The sequence below is a fragment of the Macaca mulatta genome, chromosome 8, assembly GCF_049350105.2.
Source record: "Macaca mulatta isolate MMU2019108-1 chromosome 8, T2T-MMU8v2.0, whole genome shotgun sequence".
Classification (NCBI taxonomy): domain Eukaryota; kingdom Metazoa; phylum Chordata; class Mammalia; order Primates; family Cercopithecidae; genus Macaca; species Macaca mulatta.
Window position 1 is genome coordinate 79,579,235 of NC_133413.1, and position 23,095 is coordinate 79,602,329.

Consider the following 23,095-nt stretch of genomic DNA (forward strand, 5'->3'; position numbering starts at 1 on the left):
AGTGCATCCCCCTAAAATTTTGATTTGACTTCATTTGGGGACAGAACCTTTATTTAAAGAAGCAATTAAGTTTAAATGAGGTCATAGGAGTGACCCTCTAATCGATTAGGACTTGTGTCCTTTTCAGAAGAGAGACACCAGGAAGGGGATGTGTGCGGGAAAAGGGCCTGTGGGAACGCAGCAAGAAGGCAGTTGTCTGCAGGCCAAGGAGAAAGGCCTTAGCAAGAACTAGCCTTGCTGGCATCCTGATCTTAGAGGGTCCAGAACTGTGAGAAAATAACTTTCCATTGTTTAAGCCAAATAGTCTGTGGTACAAACTACTACACTCTCTTTATTATTTTTCACAGGATTTATCAGAATGTGACATATTCCTTATGTATTTTATTTTCTACCATCTTAAAATACACATTTCATCAGAGAAGGGGCTTTTTGTTGTTATTACTCAAGGAGGCATCCACAATGACTAAAATATTGCCCAGCACATAGCTGGTGTTCTTTTAGTATTTCCTGAGTAAATGAAGAAAAGCCACATGGAATATGAATTACAGTCAAAACAGTTCAAGATGGGAAGCAGGATACTCACTAGTGGCAATCATAATTCTCAAATGTGAGATTATGATGCCTGATTAGACATTCTTTGAGACAGGAATACAGAAATAGGTTTGGAGAAGATAGGGAATTCATTTCAGAGCATTTCAAGTTTGACATGCCAGTAAGATATCCACATGAAGCTGTCTAGTTAGCAGTTGGATATGTGGCTCTGGTGTTCTGATGGGATAACTTGGCTGGATGTAAATATTAGAGTCATGAGCAAATAAGTATTAGATAAAGCCATGGCCAAAATTGAGATTTCCCACAACGAAGTTAACTGCAAAGGCTGAGAATGCATCCTTTTAAAATTCCATCTACAGGGAAGGCAGAAAAAGGACCTAAGATTAAGGAACCAGAGAGGTAGAGAACAATGAGGAAGAATAACCAGGATTTTAATGAGTGATCATTTCTTTTTCAGGAAAGTGTATGTATAGTTAATATAAAGTAGAGGGTATCTAATTAGTCAATCTTTCAATTGTAAGGAAACCCTTCAGAGAAAATTTCTGTAACATGTTTTAGTCTGACTTGAAAGTAAAAAATAAGAAATTACTTTTTATTAGATCTGGAGAGATTATGTGACCTCATTATGTTGGGTTAGCTATAAAGGAAGTGCATTTAGAAGGGTCAACTACAGTCCAAACGACCAAATCCTCACTTCAGAAAACTTGAATTCCTTTAAGCCAAATGGACAGTGGATAAATCACTTCATGTATCTATTTAAAATCAAAATTATTCTTTCAATGTGTTTATAAAATTCTATCATAGGACTAACTATGAAATTCTTAAGTACCAAACCTCATAAAAGCCACTTTCTTAGATTGATGTTCACGGCATATAATCTGGAGAAGGCCAGCTCTCTCAGATAGAAGGACGAAGCAAATGAAAATAGACTCAGTGAAGAAAGAGAATAAATGCTTTGAGTAAGTCAGTCAAGCTTGGAGACACGAAAATCAAAGGAGTTTCATGAAGAGTATCTCATGAGGTCTGTCTATGTCAGGAACTCTAGACAAGATCCTTCTTTGAAGACCCAACAAGAATTCACTCCACCTGAGATGGATATTTGGATACTGTCCTTTTGGAACTCCTATACAAGTTGCCTTGTGAAGGCACGAAATGTCTTCATTGTAAGATCCTTTCTTTCCAAAGTTGACCCATCTGTTTTCCTGCCACCTTTGCCTTGCATTTTCCCATTTTATTAATATGCTATATTTTGCTGATGACATTTGGCCAGAATTTTGTTAAAATTCAATTACTTTTGTTTTCCTGGTCCTTTTCTGCCCCTGACGTCAAACCTGTCATTTCTACAGAATTTTACTATTTTTACAATTCCTCATAATCTCGACTTCGTCCCTAATTCTTACCCCATATTAAATTATCTTAGTATTTTTAGTCTTTCTACCTCTCTCACATTTTGTTCACAGTATCTGTTCATTGTTAGTCATCTAAGATTAGACTTCCATTGAGGTTATTTTGTTAAGTGTTTTTCAAAGACACCACTACATAAAATGTGGTAGACAAGTAAAATTATTGTTGGCTCTTTGCCATGAGAAAAATATACAGAGTTTTCCACAAATACCAACTCAGACCTCATAATATTTCTGTCAAATGAGGTGTGAAACAATCACAGATATACATCAACCAACAGAGTGAGTATGGGTGTTTTATTTTACCGGAAACATGATAATACCTATGATTTAAATCATGAAACTCTGAATGTTTGAGTCCATGGATTAATCAAGTATTTTATTTTTTTATAAATTCCAGGCAGTTTCAAGGGTATTAGTGGACCTATGTTACTAATAAAGTATTAGTAACACCGTAATATTTTTATAATTGGAATATAATGCTTATAATTTTAGTGTTTCTGAAGACAGGGCTATTGAAACTTGTCCCAATAAATACCTCAACAAAATAGGCTATTTTGAATTGGAAAATATTATGTAATCTCTGAAGTGTATCATCAGGTTTCTTAGATTGCTGCAGTACTCCTGTTTTCTCTTCCAAATGTCTCCACACTTAACTATAAAGGATTCTTTGTTAGTATTTTTTATAGGAATTTGTATTGAAATGTTTGCCCTTTTTAAAATCAGAGATTCTTCAATAGAAAAATTTGAGTTTACTCTGTGTTATCACATCACACCTGGCCCTTTATCGCAGGTGTAATTCATTTGTAGACACTATATCAACTTCTGGTATTTATAAAATATGGGACTGCAAAGTAATACTTCTTAAATTGCTTATTTTTATCATCCGATGACACTAATTTTTAATGACACTCTGGGATGTCTACTCTGGATCAAGATGTTTTTCTTGGATTAATTTAAGAAAAAATTGAGCATGAGGCCGTGTGTGGTGGCTCACGCCTGTAATCCCAGCACTTTGGAAGGTAGAGGCAGGCAGATCATCTGAGGCCAGGAGTTCGAAACCAGCCTAGCCAACATGGTGAGACCCTGACTCTATTAAAATGCAAAAATTAGCTGGGCGTGGTGCCGCATGCCTGTAGTCACAGCTACTCAGGTGACTGAGGCAGGAGAATCACTTGAATCCAAGAGGCAGAGGTTGCAGCGAGCTGAGATTGTGCCACTGCACTCCAGCCTGGGCGACAGAGCAAGACTCCATCTGAAAAAAAAAGAAAAAAAAAAAAAAGAAAGAACTGGGCATGAGGATTCTTAGAAGGGTCTTAGAGACTGGGCCAGTTATTGAAGGTTTTTTAACAGCCTCTACGTAAAAGTCAGGTAGGTGGGACAAAGCACATAGTCTCTAAGAAGCCAATGTAGTTCTATCAGTTCTGAAGGAAGCCCATATAGTGTTATGCCAAATCAGGGAGTGAAGACTTTGAGACCCCGCTAGGAGTGCCCCGATGAGTCATGGTGATGGCTAGATAACCAAAAACTCAGACTTAGGGTGGTTTGCTCTATCTAGACTGCCCAGAAAACTATGGTTCCTCGTCTCAAATCTCTCAACTGTTTTCCTCTTTTTTGCAGAATTCTACTTTCAGATGATTTTAAAAGCCATTTTAAATGTCATTTTCCTAAGAAACATGAATAAAAGGGATTTATCCATATTGTCAAAGTTTTAGTTAATTTATACTTGAAGTTTACTACCCACAGTTTCAGAAGATCTTATGTAGTGTTCTAATGAAATGGAATTAAATTAGAGAGCTCTATTTGAGATAAACAGGTGCAAAGAATACAAGTTTCCTTTGTAGCTTCTGATCCTACTTGATATATTTCACATATCTGTCACATGTTGGCTTCTGTTTATATTTGTTGAATGAATAAAATGTTGATCACTTACCTAAATAAAGTAACGCACAGGTTATTCAAATGTGATAGTAGGCAAAACTTTGACTTTTTTTTAATTTTAAAATTTTAAGTTGATTTATTTTTTTCAGCTTTATTAAGGTATAATTGAAAAATTTTTAAGTCTATATATTTACGACATACATGTTGCTTTGATACTTTTATACACTGTGAAATGATTAAATCAAACTAATTATAGTATCTATTACCTCACATACTAATCTTTCTGTGTAGAGAACATTTAAGATCTACTTGAAAATTGCTATGGGAACAGAACTTTATTTTCTAAATGCAATTAATTTTATGCTATATATAGGCAGCTGAAATTTTGAGCAATATATTTAAGACTTCATTGTTTCTGACATGTCACTGAGTCAGTGGCAAGAGTGACAATACCCATCCAGTCTTATGCGCTAATGAAAAGGAGAGAAATTTTAAAGTATTTTATTTTTTATCTAAGGATTGCTTCTTTCCAAAGGCAATATAGGTTAAGATATTGAGGAACTCTTGAAACTAATATATCATACTGATTTTTTTCATTCAAAATGCCCAATAACAATAGTTTTAATTTTTACTGCTTATTATTTATTAAAGGATAGAGTTTATGTTATCAAAATTAAATCTGAACTCTGAGGACCAATCCCAGGCAAATGTGAATTAGCAGGCAGCATCCCACCTAATGGAAATGTCAGCTGAATGTGAATAATTTCAGGTTCCTATGAGTGCTACAAATGAGAAGCTATTTTAGGGACAACATTCAACTAAGGTGTTATCCCTATACTTCTGTTATGCTCTGAAAGAAGAAATGCATGGAACATAAATATCCAATTACAGAATCTACAGGGCAAATCTACTGAGCCCTGGGATTGCTAAAGTTGAATTCAGGCTACCGGCCTTAGGTAAATCAAAATTTAGCAAAGAGACTTAAAGTCTTTCTGGATGTGAAACAAATGACCCTAAAAGTTCACACATGGGCTAAATTAAGTAAAGGTTTGTTTGTTTTGTGTTTAGAAGCAGGAATCTGAGTAGAGAGGAAATTTCAGGTCAAATGGTGGCAACACTTGGGAGTTTTGAAACTCCAGGATATTGACAAATATACAATGCTTCTCTGAGAGCTCTATTTGGAGCTCAGGAAGTGTAGGTGACCATTGATGTGGTAATGATAACAAATGCGCAAAACAATCTGCTTTATGTTTTGAACTTGAGATGTTTGGTTAGGAAGAAATGCAAGCTAAATGTTGAACTCTAAATTTTACCCATTGGGTGTGATTGTTGAATGACATCTAAAGGTGTTTGAAGAATTATCATTATTTTTCTTGAGTGAAATACATTTTTGCAATGACTTTTAGTTTGGGGATAGACTAATACTATTTCCTAGTAGAAATGTTGGATACAAAATGCATTAAATTTATTTGCAAATGAAGTTAAACACAATCTGCAGTGTTGTATACTTATGTGCAGTGAGGCAGACGAGGATATACTTTAACAGGTGGTAAAACAGAGGTGCATTTGGTCTGAGGTTTTGAGAATTCCCGAAACTTATAGCTCTGAGTTCTCCACCTCTCTGCCATACTGAGAGTTGAGGTTGAGTTGGGGTTGAGTTGGGGTTGAGTATGGTGGACTGAGTGTCTTGACTGCCCACACTTGAACCACTTCAGTAATCTCTGCAGAACTCAAATGCTTCTACTGCTAGCGTTTGGAAGAGAAAGACAAAAACTACTTTTAATCCTGAAAATGGAGTCCTTGGCTTTCTTCTTGTTCCTCTTATCAACTCATTTAAAGCTAAGAAAAGTTGTCTTAAATATATTATATGATGGAAGGTAAAGACGACACCCCTGAAAAATCGGAAGAAAGGAATAAATGCTGTGTAAGAAAGAAATCACCAATAGTCACCCAACTTAGAAAAAACAGTCTTACTTCAGCTTCAAAAGCTGTAATGGTACCCTGGAACTTAATGCATAGGCAATAGGAAAATGAAGAAAACCAAGTAGAAAGTGATGTTTTATGGGTTTGTTATCTTTAGTATATAATTCACTTTATATGATGAATATATAATTCATTTTACTTTTAGTAAATAATGTATACTATATAATTCGTGTACTTTTTAGTGTATGATTCATTTACTTTTATGTTTTTATAATTCAAATTTTGAAATGGCTGTCTTTAAGAGCCAGTTTGCAAAAATTCTGTAAGTTGAGCAACTCTCTTCAGCAATCTGGAGTAGACCATTTACACATATACCACCTTCAGCCCGGGTCCCCACCCAACCCCAAGTGCAGATAAGGAAGGACACAGAGCTGGAGAGACAGAGCTCCCAGATTTTTTTTTTTTTTTTTTTTTTTTTGAGACGGAGTCTCGCTCTGTCGCCCAGGCTGGAGTGCACTGGCCGGATCTCAGCTCACTGCAAGCTCCGCCTCCCGGGTTCACGCCATTCTCCTGCCTCAGCCTCCCGAGTAGCTGGGACTACAGGCGCCTGCCACCTCGCACGGCTAGTTTTTTGTATTTTTTAGTAGAGACGGGGTTTCACCGTGTTAGCCAGGATGGTCTCAATCTCCTGACCTAGTGATCCATCCGTCTCGGCCTCCCAAAGTGCTGGGATTACAGGCTTGAGCCACCGCGCCCAGCCGAGCTCCCAGATTTTATGGAAAGAACCGATATGCTGTCTGGAGAAAAAGAAAATCTCCAAAGTGAGAAGTAAGGTGTTTAGCCATGTGAGCCTCAACTTTGAGATGGAACAAAACACCTTCTTTGCTTCTGATTATTATGACTTCTCTCAGAACCACAAGTGAGAGGCCATTCATGAACCACATTGAAGGAGTCATGTTTTATAAGGTTATGTGAATTGTGGAAACAATACCCATGGCTCTCTAAGTTGATTTGAATTCACTAGAACAAATTTTGAAATGGATAAAAAGGGCTTTTATTTGTGGTAGAAATTATATTTTAAAATGACAAGTCCCTGACTGCTACCAGATCCCACTCTTCAGCCTGAAAATGAGCTCCTATAAATAACTGAAATCTGAGAGAATAGAATCAATTTCAGAGTGTTTGTGTATCTGCCATACTTATCTTTGTATGTTTCCTTAAAATCTTTCAGTGTCTAGACATATTTATTTCAGTAAATTAGAATATGAGTTGACTTCTATTTGTGAAACATATGAAATGATGTGAATTGGATGAAAAATGTGTTATCAATTAAAATTTCATTCATGAAATTCTATACAACATGTTCATAACATAAATAGCTGCTTGTTTTAATTTTCTCAAGTTACCCTAAATTAAAATGAATCCCAGTAAAACTGAGGCTGTAAAATATTTTATCATGTATTTTATGCTGATAGTAAATGCAGCAAAATATGTGTAGAATAGCACACCAGGTTCGGACTCTAAATATTTCTTAAGCAGCATCTGTTACATAGACATTTATAAAGATTCTGTGTCAATATTGTATACAATCTAACTTAGGAGGAAGTTCTCTGATGTTGTCATTGTTGATTATTGTAATCCCAATTATCCTTCTCTGGCCTTGTTTATTTCTAGTTAATAGTGTTCCCTCTCATTTTTTTGTTTAGTTTACTTGCTGAATTTTTCATAATATCCCGTACATTCAGAGTTTAAAAAAATCAGCAAAAATGTCAGATTTCTTTTTTTAGTATTACATATGACTTGTTTTCTTTTTTGCAATAAACTTAAAATGTATTGACTTTTAGAAATAATTGTGGTTAATAATGGGTGATTCTTTGGCACAAGTTGATAGAAGTGTAAAGACTCTTTGTCTGTACAGGAAGTGCTAGCTTTATGAGGCAGGTTATGTTTGCCTTTGAGCTAATATCCCACTTCAAGCTGAGAGTTCCCAGAAGTCATTCATTCACATCTAAAGGGGGAGACTACTTCTAAGATGAATACATCGTGAAGCTCCAAAAGAATCAGCTTTAATGGTGGCATGATAGGCTATGAGGCTGCTATTTTGATAATGGGGCCCTAGTGATAGCCACTTAATTGAACAACATTGATAGTTCCCTATTACAAATGAGGCCTCACTTGTCTGAGACCCAATTCTGTGACCACTGAGCTGAACTGGCTAGAATCCAGTGAGGAGTGAGGTGGGGGAAAGGTATAAGAGCACATTAACAGAGGTTAGCCTGTTTGTCCTTTTGCATAATCATGTTAAATTGCACTTTCCAGGTCATAAAATGAGTTATTTACTAATTATTTTTTTAGTTATCAATATACTTTTTAAATGATCTATGTTGCAGTGACTATGACTACAGCTGATTGCTATTATGCTCCCATGGCTGGCATCGAAATATAGCTCTGGATAGTGAGACCCTGTCTCTACTAAAGTGGAAAAAAAAAAGCCCTAGCCACTCAGGAGGCTGAGACAGGAGTACTGCTTGAGCCCTGGAGTTCAAGGCTTCAGTAAGCTACTATGGTCTGATGGCACTGCCTTCCAGCCTGGGTGACAGAGCAAGAGCTTGCCTCCTAAAAAAAAATGCAACTCTGGGAGGCTAACTGAAGAAAGCGATGGCTGATTTGTTGAATGTGTATGTGGTTCCCTTTTTCTAGACAATGACAGCAATACTCATGCACAAGAATGTAGTTTGTGATGACTGCTCTTACAATAAAGTATTTTGTGTGTGTATATAAAGTATTTCACATAGCACATAAACGCTTATTTGTTCTAGGCAATTATCTGAGGCTGTCAAGTTCAAATAATTGTGCAGATGTATCCCAAAATAGCATCTTCCCACAAAGACCAAATGGTGATGATGAAGGATCCTCTTAGTGTACAACAGTTAACTATTCCTTATTCTCCCACGTAGCCAGGGAGGGTTTTTACAGACATTGATGCATAAATGAAAGACTGTTATCATGCCATGTGGTGCAAAGTTAATTGCTCTTCTGAAATAAGTGAAGCTGAGATGTTTGATCCAGTCCTAGAGCAGAGGTTCTCAAAGTGTCATCCCTTAACCAGGGGCATCATAATTACCTAATAGCTTGTTAGGAATATAAATTCCCTGGGCCCCACTCCAGACCCACTAAATCAAAGGCTCTGGGGCCAAGACCCTGCCACCTGCATTTTATTAATAACAAGACTTACATAGTAAGATTTGAGAGCCACTGCTCTAGAGCACTCCTTGCTATCAGGAAAAGGATAGAAGTTAGTTAATTGGCAGCCAAAGTATGTTAGGTATGAAAATGATCAGAGAGCATTGACCTAAGACAGGCTTAGGTATTTAGCTTTTCAGGCCACCTTATCTTGGATAGCTCAGACCTGGTGTTCTTTCTCTTTCCCCATGGTTGTCTCCTACTTGAGAATTCACTCTGGCTTAAGCCTCATCCTGGCCTTGAGGAGTCCAAACCTTGATTTGATCCCCAGTTCCTGCCATCTTATCCAGCTCTGATACTGATTTACAGACATTCTGGCCTTATACCAGTTCTGCCCAAATCCCAGAGAGCAAAACTTTAGACTCAATCTCTCTGTAGTTTCTTCCTGCTGTATTGCCACAAATTCACCACTGTTTCTGAATACACTCTTTGCAAAGTTAAAGAGGCAACACCTGGCCGTAGGACGGAAGAAGAGAGAAACCTTTCTCACTCGCCTCTCTACCCAGTGAGATGCTAATACATGTTTAACAACTGATTATTTTAAAAAGCCCTGATTTGTAGTAGTTGATTTCTGTAGTGTCAATACTCCCAACATAGCTGATTCAAGTTACCAATCGATGACACTGGTAGCTGCGATGGCACCGAACACAGCTAGAGTTGGGAAGAGATGTGAACAATTGGCTTTGCAAGCCTGTGGGAGCCGGCTCCAGGACAGCACAGCCTCCGTCCCCACCCTCTACTCAAATCCCTGGAAAAAGAAGGTGCCAGCGAATAAATATTTAGTAAATGAATAAAAATGGAGAGATCAGTGCAAACCTTTAACCACCACCGGAAAAGCAACTCAAGATGTATGGTATATGTGTCATTGGTGAGGAAACGTGGAATCTACATATGCAGGTAGCACATTTTGCTTCACATTCTTTTCTAGGTTTGAAGAATAAACAGTTGACATCAGATTGCATAAACATTTGTCACATAATAAAAAACAGCTATGCTCTTGTAAATAGGTATTCTAACTCATCCCAAAGTGATTCAGTGCATGTAATTTAATAGTTGCGTATCATTTCAAAGCAGACGTGGTCTATATTTTAACTTGTATAAGTGTTTGAACTTGTAATTGAAGTGAGATAATTAAGTTGCTGAGGCTGGCATGTGTAGACATAACTTTTTCCCGCTTTTTGGCTCTTCCTAAGGACATGCAATGTGATACGGAACTCACTATTTAATAGAGGCCTAGTCCATTTCATTTAAAATTATCAAATGCTTATGTGCAAAAAAGTCATATTTAAATTTTAAAAAATATTTATCAATAAAGACTGCCCCCTGAACTGCAAAGGAAATTGTATTTATTTGCCAAATGTTTTCAGAATAAATGCTTATTCTTTAACACAATTTTAAAACATGATTTGAGAAGAAAGTTATACTTTTTTTTCCCCCCTCTAAGAGTAGGAGCTGATTTTTTATGACTTCAAAACATGTATTTTGATTAGGAAACTTTTTGTTAACTTCTCTGCAATTAGATAATAGAAATCACCACTGTTCCTCATTCCCCTGCTCGGTGCTTCCACTTTTTAAATGCTCCCCGTAGGTGTTCATGTTCACTGGTATTTTCTTTCAACAATTCCTGTAAGTTACCCTTTCTTTGTGGACAAGTAAGAGTTTGCAAAATTTTACACCCTTACTCTTCAATTAAATACCGACATGGAAGGGTGGTGTCGAGCATGCTAATCAGCAGGACCTCCCTGTGGGAATCTGTGCTAGAAGACTGGTTCACATTGAAGGCAGACAGTGCTGTTGACACTGGCTGTCAAAAAGGTTTCACGTCTTTGAAAGGAAATCTTAATCTTCTTTATTCATGTGTGAACAGGTCCAGGCCCCCATCCCGGGACTCATATGCATTGGCTGTTTAAACTACAGGTTGCTAGGCTTTGGGCTAGAGTCTGTTTGCCTGTGTCTAGTTCCCCCAAATGGATGAGGACTGAAAATTAAAATCCGTCTGACACAGACCACGGCTTTTCTGTCTCTGTTTGAAGAGACATGGCAACCTAGGGCGAAATGAAAAGGAATTTTATTGAGCGCAAAACCACTCGATGTTTAAATGTTGGAGGCAGGAACTGAATGGTGATTTGGGGTAACTCGTAGATTGTTTATAGACAGTGGGATGGCTGTCAATCAAGGCACAAAGGCAAAATTTGTGTCAGAAAAAAAAAGTGCTTTTCTAGTAGCTGAACTCTTGTTTCCTGTTAACAGTCTCAACCCCAGAAATAAAAAGCTTTTTTTTTTCTTGAAGTTTCCAAGCACACAAATTTCAGAATAACAGAGATGCCTTACTGATCTGGGTGGCACAGTTTAAGGCTAAGTTATGCCCAAAAGACCTCCTATGGAGTTTCTCTGTTGCATTTGAAATTTCTTTGTCTTGGTTATAACTCGTTTCTGCATTTTTCACAAATAGAAACAGAAGAAGCAAAGATGTAATCACCGATTGGAAATCATCAAAGATATTTGGGACAAAATATACTGTACCACTTTAATAACCTAATTCAAAAAGATCTTAGGCATACATTTGATTTTATTTTTAGAACCCATTTCTTCCTAGAAATTAGGCATTTTCTTGAGTGCTCTTTTACAGCATTAAATAAACATTTTCATCGTTAACATCGGTAGTGTTAACAAAATATACATCTTTTGAAAAATTAGCAATGCAAATTAGAATTTTCAAAATAAATTTTTACCTTATGCTCCTAGAGAAATTTTAAGACATGCAAGTAATATATATTACATTAACCTGGTGGGTAGTTAAATGTGTTTCTTCACTTAATGTAAAAAAAATCTAGATTTGAGATTTTATTCAATAATAATAGATTCCAATGGAATCTTGAATTCTCTCCGTATTTCTTAGACTTCTATGTATTGATAGCAAGCTTTTCCTACATATATAAAGATAATAAGGCTGGCTTGTCAGTACAGAAAGGCACGTCTGTTGGTGCTGTTTTAAGGTGATGGTAGATTTGCTCTGTTGGGTAGATGCTTCAAACCAGCTCCGTTTTCAATTGACACCATGCATTTGCCAAAGGACTGTTCATGGGTTTCATCCTTGGCAAGAGGAGCACAACAAGAGGAAAGAACATTAGCAAAAATCTTCTCTTGTTATTTTTGGTTTTAAGGAGTACTCATTAATCATACTTGTTATTTCCTACCAACTCTGACCAGTTTGAGAAACAGTCAAAGGATGAGGTTGGAATAAAAAGTTAGGCAAAGCCAGATTGGAGAACAGTTTATTTCCCAGAAAGCTGAATCAAGTTTATGACTACTTCCCTTGACAGAAGTTTCTTCTCTAGTACTTCCCTGAGTAGATCAAAGTGTTGGTGAAATTTCTTGCTGAGTAGGTTTGCCAGATGGGTAAAATAGGAGGTCTCTGATAACTGGAGAAATTTCATAGAAAGAGGCCTGTCATGGGGCAGGAGTGAGGGGGCAGAGGAGATATATCAAATATCCTAGAGGTACTTTAGTTGGCTTGAGCAACCATCAGAATCACTGGAAAATTGAATGGATATTTAATCCATCCCATCCTTTTTATCCAATTTGGTCATTTTCACCCATAATAAGAATGACAGGGGAAGAACTGGAATCATATGGCTGGGAGTCTTCTCCTAGCCCCCACATGGAGAGGACTAACATCCAGATTCCCTGACTCCTGTCTGTTTTCTTCCCACAGGCAAAGTCTTTCTCCTTAATCAAACTTCAGTCAGCTCCTCTGAGCCTTCTTCTCAACTGGGCCTGGACCGTGGGCTTCAGTGTCAATCCTATTGGGCCTGTTGGGCCTACATCACTCAGTTTTAGCAAGAATCCTGCTAAGTCAGTTTAGAGTATCTCCTACCCTTGATATCTGCTACCCCCTCAATATCAAATTCTTCATTTCTCACCATCCCCCAATGATATCTGATCACTCTGACCTTCCTTTAGCAAAAATTCTGTTAACTAAGTTTAGCAAGAATTCCCTCTGCCCTTGATGTCACCTCTTAATAATTTTATTATCCGCTGAACATCCTCCCCTCACAACCTATTCTTTGGTTATAAATCTCCAGTGGTCCTTGTTATCTTTGTAATATTGAGCTGAGTTTTTACTAAGGTCTATTTTCCTCTATTGCAGTTGTTCCTGAATAAAATCTATTTTTACCATTTTAACTACTGACCAGCTCTAGTTTTCTGTAACACCAGTACCTCAAGCATCTCTATCAGCTATCCAGTGGGAAGAGATAAGAACATTCCTCATTTATCTATGAAGTAGATAATTACTGGCTTCACTCCCCTGAGGAGGTCTGTAAGAATCTGGAAGTGAAGAAGTGAAGATAGTTTTCTATGCAAAGTCTCAATGTTGATTAAAAAAAAAAACAAAACTGCAAGATGGGGACTACAGATATTGTTAGAACCAGAACTGTAAAGAATTGCAAAACCTTGCAATTTTCCATAGCCCCTTCAAACCTCAAGAGTAAAGGAAATTTAATGGCCCAGGGATATATATTTCCTCAGGAACTTGGAACAGCAGAGTTACCATGTCTTCATGTTGGCATTTTGGATTATTAGTTTTGGCTAATTTAAGGTTATTAAATCCCCTTGAGCTTCAAGGAGGGCAAAAAAAAAAAAATCATGAATGTAAACGATGTTAATACAGTAATAATAATGTGGATTCCCTGGGGATTAGGAGGAAATATTTCAAATTCCAGAAACAAAAAGTTTCTTGAAACAGATTCTTCTTTATGGTGTGTGTGGTGGGGGGAGTGTTGTAACAAAACTGTCTGCTGCCATTCAATTTTCTTGTTCCAATGCTATTACTACATGCTTCAGGAGTTTCCTCTGCTACCACTCATTCATTGCTCCCTAAAAACCATAATTTACTATGTTATTACAAAAGACTGGGAGAGGTTTGCATCCTTGGACAGGAAAACCACTCTTGTCTCATTACATTTGCTGTCTCTGGACCCACACATATCATCTTTCCCCATTCTTAAGAAAATGGAAAGTGTTTGAGTGAGGTAAAGACCCTGATTTCCTGGGTTTCTCTAGATTTTTTTTCTGGTTATAAATCAACCTTAAAAAATTAATCCAGCATTTGAAATTATCTATGACATTACTATTGATTCCATCCCATTTTATAAAGGTTACTTTTTCTCCAGCCTAGACATCCTAAAGACCTTCTGAGTAGCTACAATGGGGACAGAAATGAAAATCAAAATAAACTATCCTAAACTACAAATGTTAGAAAAGAAAAATTATATTAGTTTTTTCATGCTTCAAATCAAAGGCAAGTTATTTTTCTTAAAAACAAAACTGAATATGAACTTATGTATATTTCAAATTTATAGACTGTAATAGATAGTTTTTGAACGAAAATGACAATATCACTGAATATACATCTATGGAAAATGACCCTGACCCCTCCCCACACATTTCCCCACATCCCCATCCCCAGCCAGAATCCTCTAAACAACAGGAAAGAGGACCAGAGCACAAGCATCTTGTCTTTGGTCAACCATCACATTTATTCCCTTAGTTGGTTAAATTTTTAGAGTTTTTTGACCCTCGGTATCTGTTTCTTATCATGGCTTCCATCGGTACTTTCCCCAGTGCCTAAGGCTTCTTTTGGTTTCCACTGTCTCTACTCTCACTCAGGAATTTCCTTAAAGTGTTGTTAAATAATACACTGGGCTAAACATCAGAACCTAATATGGTTGGGTTTTCCTTGCTTTGTGAGACAATAGCATCATTTCTCAGATTCTACAGCTATCTAGTTGATCCTTACAGAAGTCCTGTTGAATACTGAAATGAGAACAAACATTCTTCCTCTATGTGCAATGGAAAAAGGCACGAATAAATAACTCTGGTCGAAGACCTCACAACCTAATGATCCAACTCTCTCCTAGATGAAACTTCAGACAGGGCCTTGACCTTTCTGATTCCTTTCAGTCACAAGAACAGACTCATTTACATGATTAAATAGTCTCATCTTAATATTATCATTTCGGCTTTTGTCCAATGGAATACTCCTTCATTCCCCCAGCTTGGGGTCACTTTAGGTTTAAAAGCTTTGCCACTTTACTCCCTGAAGCTGGTATTGGTTTGGAGTTTGTGTGGATAGGTGGGTGAGGGGTTAGTTGAAATTTGGTGTTGGCTCTTACTTCATGTGCCAGTTCACAGGTGCACTGGAGATCCAAGTGGGAAACTCGGACCGCAGTTCCCTTAGTCTGGCAGCACTTCTTCAGACTGGCCATCCCAAGTCCTTTAGTATCTGGACTTCCAGACGTTCACACCTATCCGACCCAAGGGTTCAGAACCTCCAGAGGTGCTGCATGGGCTTGGATGTATTTTATAAGCTCCCAAGTGATTCTAATTGAGACAGAACAGGAACCCCTCTTAGGGGCCTGTGGGACCCCCAAGCATGGAAATAAAGAAAAATCTTGGGTTCCTCTAAGTGAAATTCCAGGCACCTAGCTGGACCTGAGAAGTAAATGAGCAACTTAATAAGCTAAAAGGTAACAATAGCTTAAAACAATAGCCAAGGAAGTTAAGGTCACAAGATGTTTGGTTCTCCTGTAGAAACTAAAGGTAACATCTTAACATATGTCCCTGAATTGTCTTTGAGAACCTGGATTCCCCACTGAAGAGATCCACTGGCACACAGACCTCAGATGAGGGGGAAACTGAGGACAGAACTCTGATCACCGTTCTTTGTTCTAGATTTCTTTCTAAGGGGCCTGGAGGAGGTCATGCCCACCAGCCAGAGCTAACATTTTTTTCTGTTATCCCCAATTTTTAGACAAAGCTTCACTTCCTTATCCAATTGCAAATCAGAAAATCTTTGAGTCTACTTCTGGCCTGCGGGCTCCCACTTCAAGAGGTCAAACCAACATGCAGCCTCCATGTGTTGATGTATGACTTTGCCTGTAACCTCTACCTCCACTCCCTTAAAAAGCCCTTACCTGTAAGCCATTCAGATCAGCTCTTAAGAATAAACTGCCTAATTCTCCTTGCTTGGTGCCCTGCGATAAATGCCTCGCCTTCTGTCATGGCAGTCCTGATATCAGGGTTTAGTTTTGCTGTGCCAGGCAGGTTGACCCCAGTTCACTTTGGTAACACAGTCTGCAGTCATACCTGAGATCTATGGGTTTAAATCCAACTCAGGAAACATTTTTTATTCCCATCCTTTACACTCCACCCTTGTACATCAAAAAGCAAAATCACTCTATGTTCTATGATATGGTCATCTCTAAACTACCTACTATATATGTATATATTTTCTGAGACACGGTCTTGCTCTGTCTCCTGGGCTGGAATGCAGTGGGGCAATTGTAGCTCACTACAGCTTTGAAATTCTGGGCTCAAGGGAGCGTCCTCCCTCAGTCTCCTGAGTAGCTGGGACTGTGGGTGCATGCCACCATGCCCAGGTAATTTCTTCTTTTCTTTTTGTTTTCTGGTTTTTTTTTTTTTTTCAGTAGAAACTAGGTCTCGCTGTGTTTCCCAAGCTTACCTACAAATATTTTTATTACTAAAGAGAGCACCAAACATCTCATTCTAAGATATCTGCATTCAGGTTAATAATGATCTCTCCACCTTCCCATTAAAAGGTGCATGTTTGAAGTCTGTGTTTGAATATTTAAAGTGCTGGTTTGGGTAGCTTTTTCTAAAACAAATGAACAGTCACATTTAGAGAAAGTAAATTGCTTGCAACTTCGAACCTCCCGCCTTACTCTGACTTTCATTGCTTCAATTCGCTTTAACTTAGTAATATTTTTTTGAAGTTATGAGACCTGGCATCAGTGAAGGTACTCCAAAACCAATAAATTTATCTCTGGGTGCAGCAAAAATAGCATAGTCTTCTATCCATTAAGCAGAAGTGAAGCTGCATTATTTTGGCTTCTATAAAGCAAAGGAAGACAAAGAGAAATCATCAGTTTAATTGTAAGTCACGGGGACACCATATTTGACCAAGAAGCAATATCTACATGTTTTACCCAATAAAAATGAACACCAGAGGAACTGTGACTCCTTTAAATCAAATGTCCTTACAGATGATCTTCTTAACTGGTAAAAGTAATTAAGATTAATTGTCTAGGAATACCAAGGGAACTTCACATGCTGTAATAGCCTTTCTGCAAATGTCAAAAGAGTGTAAGCCTTGTTTCATTTAATAGAGTGTTCTCTAAAAGGTATTTTGAATGTGGGAGTAAGTGCTCTGTTAAAGGCAGCATCTATGCTATTTATTTTCCCAAATGTGGGTTTACAAAGAGCATTTAAAATACCTCAAATAAAGGCAAAGGATTAAATATTCTCATATACAGACAGACATGGTTCTTTCCGTATGGTACTAGGCTACATACGATTTCAAAAAGCATATAAATCGCTGGCAAGTTTGAAAATTGATTGATCATAACTTCATAGACAGATGAACTGAACTGTTCAAACACTCTTTTTGGTAAAAACCACAAATGAGAATTCATGATTTGTCAAATTGGGATAGTCCTAGAAAAGAAAATACAATCAGAGATCCACTGAGTTCAAAAACAAAATGGAAACTGTGGTTCCTGGCAGAAACAACTCAAGCCGGATATATTTTATAGAGCAAATCAAGATCTGGCTTCTGGTTAAGATGACATCAACATAAAAAGAATGAATCTAGGTCATGGGATGTCTGAGCAGGCCTTGTCAAAGGAATGCAGGCCACAGAACACCCGGCCATTTATTGCATTAAGGCAGCTCATAATATGACATCTCTTTCCCAAGCTTTCCTTCCTCTCTGTCTTCTTATTATAACCCCTCTTTTGCCGACAGACATTTGCTTTTTTGCAAGAATAAAATTTGACGTTTTCAGAGATGGTTGGGTTTAAGCCTAAAGTCATGCCAAACCCAACCCAGAATGCACTTCCTCATCACAAAGTGATGCTTTTTTTCTGTGTGAGCCAGACTGCTCATTGATCCACAAAGAAACCAGCCAAGTATTTCATAACATTTTTGAAAAATGCTGACATTACCAGGTGCTTTTATGACAACAAGAGACCTAAACAATGAACTAATCTTTCTGAATCCATGAGCCTGTAGAGCCAGCTCAATCTGTAGTGGCAACCTGTAGATTTCGGACAAAGGCTAATTGTTCTTCTTTTGTGATCATTGTGCATCTTGTTATTTGATATGAGATATTATTTGACAGCTGTCTTTTATTTCTCTAACTGTGTACAATGGAACAGCTTATTTCTGAAAACGAAGAGAGCTGAATGGTCTCAGATGGTCCACCTCAATTTCAAGAATGAGGAAGGGTTGGATGAATTCCTCTGTAAAGGCTCAACGTGACCATGCTTTCCAGGCCCTCCTTTTCAGGTTCTTGTATGGTTGAGCATAATTCTTTTTGTTTTTCCTGATCTGGTCAATGCTGAGAGCATAATTCTTTGTGTTTTTTCACAAGTATGGTATTCAGCCCTTCTAGCCACACACAACGCATTGATGAGTAAGGAATCCTCTCCTGGGTAAGTAATCAAAAAGGGGAAAAAACTAACATAAGGCAAAATGGAAAGTTGTTTTCAGTTCGGAAAATGTGGATATGAAATAGAGAGTAATTCCACATACTGGCATTTTACCTTGTGCCTGTGCCAGGCACAGGCTTTTAAGTGTTTTATATGCATTATTTATTTTAGTTCATAAAACACTGATGAGGTAGGCACTTTCTTTCCATATTTTATAGATGAGAAAAATGAAGTATAGGGGATTATGCTCTCTAGCATGATATTCGAGGTCATGCTAGTGAGGAATGGAGCCAACAATTTTTTTTTTTTTTAGAGACAAGGTCTCGCTTTGTCACCCAGGCTGGAGTGTAGTGGCATGTCCATAGCTCACTGCAGCCTTGGACTCTTAGGCTCAAGCGATCTTCCCAACTCAGCCTTTTGAGTAGCTAGGACTACAGGTGCATGCCGTCACAGCTGGCTAACATTTACTTTTTGTAGAGATGGGGTCTCTCTGTGTTGCCCAGGCTGGTCTCAAACTCATGGCCTCAAGTAATCCTGCCACAGCCTCCCAAAGCACTGGAATACAGGAATGATCCACTGAGCCTGGTCAATTATTACTTGAATCCAAAATTGAAGAGTTTAAAAATGATGCCCAATTTGATTATTATAGAATATCTAATTAGAGAGTTCTATAATTGGTAACTTTGGTTTATTAGTAAAATTTTCAAAATATTACATCTGTCACATAGGTTGGTCATGGGGACAAAATAAGATAAAGCAAAATTTAAACTTCTGTCTTAATAAATAGTAGCTATCAGCATTTTAGAAGCAATAACACAATTGTCTCTGAAAGGGAAAGAGTTACAGTTTCATTGTCGAGGCTATTGTTACTGAAAGCTTAGATTTTTCATTCGTTCCTTTAAATACACATGACTCTGGCTGGGCACAGTGGTTCACGCCTGTAATCCCGGCACTTTGGGAGGCCAAGGCGGATAGAGCACAAGGTCAAGAGATCAAGACCATCCTGGCCAACATGGTGAAACCCCGTCTCTACTAAAAATACAAAAATTAGCTGGGCATGGTGGCGGGCGCCTGTAGTCCCAGCTACTCGGGAAGCTGAGGCAGGAGAACCACTTGAAACTGGGAGGTGGAGGTTGCGGTGAGCCGAGATTGGACAACTGCACTCCAGCCTGGTGACAGAGTGAGACTTTGTCTCAAAAAAAAAAGAAAGAAACGAACAAAAAACAGACAAATGACTCCATGGAGAGTATTACCTTTGCAAAGATGAATGAAACACCACTGTCAGCAGAGGGACAGAGAAGGAAAAACTAACAAAAGTTTGCATTTAATTACAAATTACAAAGTGCTAGGAAAGACAAGAATTGAACCATGCAAGCATCCTAGTGCTTTTGTGAAAAACAGCGTAGGGAACCTTCCACAGGCCCAGCGAATGTAACCCAGTACTGTTTATCCTCATGGACCCTACTTGTGTACTTGCTCTGTAGAAGTGATTGGATCTGTTTGCCTTCACAACAAAAGACCAATCATATTATATTTTACTTGTTGCTTAGAATGGCTAGGGGCCTCGTCATTTGATCTTTCTGTGCAAACTAGAGTAAACTTATGAACCTGAGTTAATCTTCTCCTTTTGACAGTCATACACTTCAGCTTCTTTTTCTCCCTCTAATTGTCATTGACAGCTCAGAGATCTTAATCTCTATCAGAAGTTGGAAATTGGTATTTTGAAGCAAGGGTGTGTTCCTGCTGTCCGTTAAAATGTAAAGGTTTTGAAACCATTTATTCTCCTGATGATTTGTACAGGGTTGTTTTTAGGTTTTCTGATGAGTCCTGCATGAACTGGAAAATTAACTATGTGTAGTAATATATACACTGATATGCTAGGCTTTTATATTATTCTTATCGTGAAACAAAGAAATGAAATGCAATAATAGATGATTCACAGATTATAATAAATACAATGAATGCATATTAGTCCCTGCATCAGACTTCCTATTGAAAGAAAAAGGAACGGTGCATCTATGGTTTGAATATAGTCGCTTCAAAATTCAGGTGTTGCCAATATAATAGTATTAGGAGGTGAAGCCTTTCAGAGATGTTTAAGCCAAGAGGTCTGCTCCCTCATTTGGGGATTAAGGGCCTTTTAAAAGAGGCTTCACACAACATTTGGCTAGATTGCCCTTCTGCCTTCTTCCATGTGAGGAGGTAGCAAGAAGGCCCTCACTAAACCAAATTCTGGTGCCTTGATTTTGGACTTTCCAAATTCCAGAATGGTGAGAAATCAATTTCTGTTCTTTATAAATTACCCAGTCTCAGGTATTTTTGTTGGAGTAGCACAAAACAGACTAAGACAGATGTCTTCCAAAAAATTATTTCTCTGTTATTTTTTTCTAAACACCTATCCTTGAGTATGAACAAGAAGTTGATCTGATGCTATCTTAATAAGTTTTAAAATAGCCAATATCAGTATTCACTAGAAGATCCAATTTTATCTTGTAGCAGAATGCCTTACACCCTAAATATAGGCTCAGTACCAAATCAAGGACCAACGGTTGTTCAGAAATTCTATGATGGGCTGAAAGGGGCCGCTTAGGAACTACAATTGGATGGCAGGGGATCTTGAGACTTTTCTTGAAGCTGTGTTCATAATCACACCATTTTTATTTAACTATATGTTTGTTGGGATAGATGGGGTGGCACAGACTAAGATTACTGAATTTACTGTCCAGCCTAAATTACTTCATAATAACGTAACTCTCAGGGGTTCAATGTGTGGCAGAAGTTACAAATGAGAGGTTGCAGAGAATGTTATCACACCACTCTGACACTGATATTCTCAGGTAATGTGTGCTTTCATGTGGAATGGCACCAGAGTTATATGAAGAAGAATGCTGTAAACTGTAACAAGTTTGTGCAGACAGAATAAGGAAATTGGGACAGAGTTGAAGTCTTGCCAGAAGCATAGGATCTGATTTTCCTTGGCTTTGCTGGACCCTGCCAAGTGTAATGTATCAAGAATGTTCAGTAATATATTTTTATTTCTTTTCTGAGATAAGTTATTGTGAGTTCTTCTTTTCTTTTTTCTTCTTCTTCTCCTTCTCCTTCTCCTTCTCCTTCTTCTTGAGATGGAGTCTCACTCTGTCACCCAGGCTGCAGTGTAATGGCATGATCGTGGCTCACTGAAACCTCTGCCTCCCCGGTTCAAGTGATTCTCCTAGCCTTCTGAGTAGCTGGGATTACAAACAGCCGCCATCATGCCCGGCTAAGTTTTGTATTTTTAGTAGAGACGCGTTTCACCCATGTTGGTCAGGCTGGTCTCAAACTCCTGACCTCATCATCCACCCGCCTCAGCTTCCCAAAGTGCTGAGTTTACAGGCATTAGCCTCTGTGCCCGGCCAAAATAAGTTATTGTGACTTTTTCTATATATTTATTAGATAGAAAAGCAAAACGTATTGTGCCCATGATGATACATCTGTGTTTGTGGTGAAAATGATGCTGCTGAAAATAAGACTGCACAGACACCCCGCACAAACTTTCATGGTTGTCACAGGCTCTGGGTGAATCTGGGATCCCGCAGTATCTCTATGGTCAGTTGTTTTAGTTTTTCACTGGGCTGTCACCTTTGACACTGATGCTCTTGGGCAAGTTATTTAATCATGATGAATTTAGTTTACTTATCAATTAAATAGAGAGAGTTAATACTATCCTGTGGTATGATGGAGCCGGTTTGCACTGACCAATGAGAATAAGTGTTAAAATTGTGGGGAATTTTATGAGCTACTTGATATCACTAAGGCTGTGCTCAACGTGTCATGTTGGGAACAGTTACACCACAGAAACTAGCAAATGCTCAACTAGGGATCCTCCTGTTAAAGTTTACCTGCACAGCCATTGTAATATCAGTCCACTGAACTGTTGGGCAAATTGAAGGCTATAATGTATGAAAGCAGTTCCTGATCATAACATGACAACTGGAGTGTCCTCCAACAATGAAAGTTATTTTATTGCCAGGCGTGGTGGCTCACGCCTGTAATCCCAGCACTTTGGGAGGCTGAGGCAGGTGGATCACAAGGTAAGGAGTTCAAGATCAGCCTGGTCAGCATGGTGAATCGAGATCAGCCTGGTCACCATAGTGAAACCTGTCTCTACTAAAACTGCAAAAAATTTAGCCAGGCAAGGTCGTGCACACCTGTAATCGCAGCTACTCAGGAGGCTGAGGCAAGCGAATTGCTTGAACCTGGGAGGTGGAAGTTGCAGTGAACTGAGATCATGCCACTGCACTCGGGCCTGGGTTACAAGAGTGAGACTCTATCTAAAAAAAAAAAAAAAAAAATAAGAGAGAGAGAGAAAGTTATTTTATTAGTATTAACATTGTTATTAAATATAAGACTGGGTGTGGTGGCTGATGACTATAATCCCCGCACTTTGGGAGGCTGAGGCAGACAGACCACTTGAGGCCAGGAGTTTGAGACCATCCTGGCCAACATGGTGAAATCTGGTCTCTACTAAAAATACAAAAATTAGCCAGGTGTGATGGTGTGTGCCTGTAGTCCCAGCTACTCAGGAGGCTGAGGTGGGAGAAT

The 23,095-nt window shown here is 38.3% G+C and overlaps 1 long non-coding RNA gene across 1 annotated transcript in view; it reads right to left on the minus strand.

Annotated features, from left to right (window-relative positions):
- Positions 1-3,982: 3,982 nt before the first annotated feature.
- The window catches only part of LOC144330540 (uncharacterized), a 184,583-nt gene continuing 165,470 nt past the window's right edge, over positions 3,983-23,095 (minus strand). The window contains exons 4-5 of the long non-coding RNA XR_013396836.1: positions 16,808-16,916; positions 3,983-5,728 (exon numbers count right to left, since the gene is read on the minus strand). This is a non-coding gene — a long non-coding RNA (uncharacterized LOC144330540). The remainder of the gene's footprint in view (positions 5,729-16,807; positions 16,917-23,095) is intronic.